The sequence below is a fragment of the Pteropus alecto genome, unplaced genomic scaffold (assembly GCF_000325575.1).
Source record: "Pteropus alecto unplaced genomic scaffold, ASM32557v1 scaffold16, whole genome shotgun sequence".
Classification (NCBI taxonomy): Eukaryota; Metazoa; Chordata; class Mammalia; order Chiroptera; family Pteropodidae; genus Pteropus; species Pteropus alecto.
Genome location: NW_006438867.1, coordinates 7,773,907 through 7,774,163, shown reverse-complemented (window position 1 = coordinate 7,774,163; position 257 = coordinate 7,773,907).

Sequence of the window (257 nt, the reverse complement as noted above, 5' to 3'; positions counted from 1 at the left end):
GCCCCGTGGGGAGCGGTCGCCCTGCCGCCCGTCATGGCTGCGGGAGGAGGCGTCCTCCATCTTGTCGGGGCTGCGAGGGGACCCGGGGACCCACTCGGCACCGGGCCCGTGGGGCTGGGCGACAGGTCCCGGGAAACCACCGCGGGACTACGCCATTCGGCCGCGGGACTTGGGAACAGGCGACGGCGGGGAGAGCCAGATGCAGCTCCCTGCCCCACCGGCCAAAATGGAGGCGCTGCGGGCGCCCTGGGAGCCGG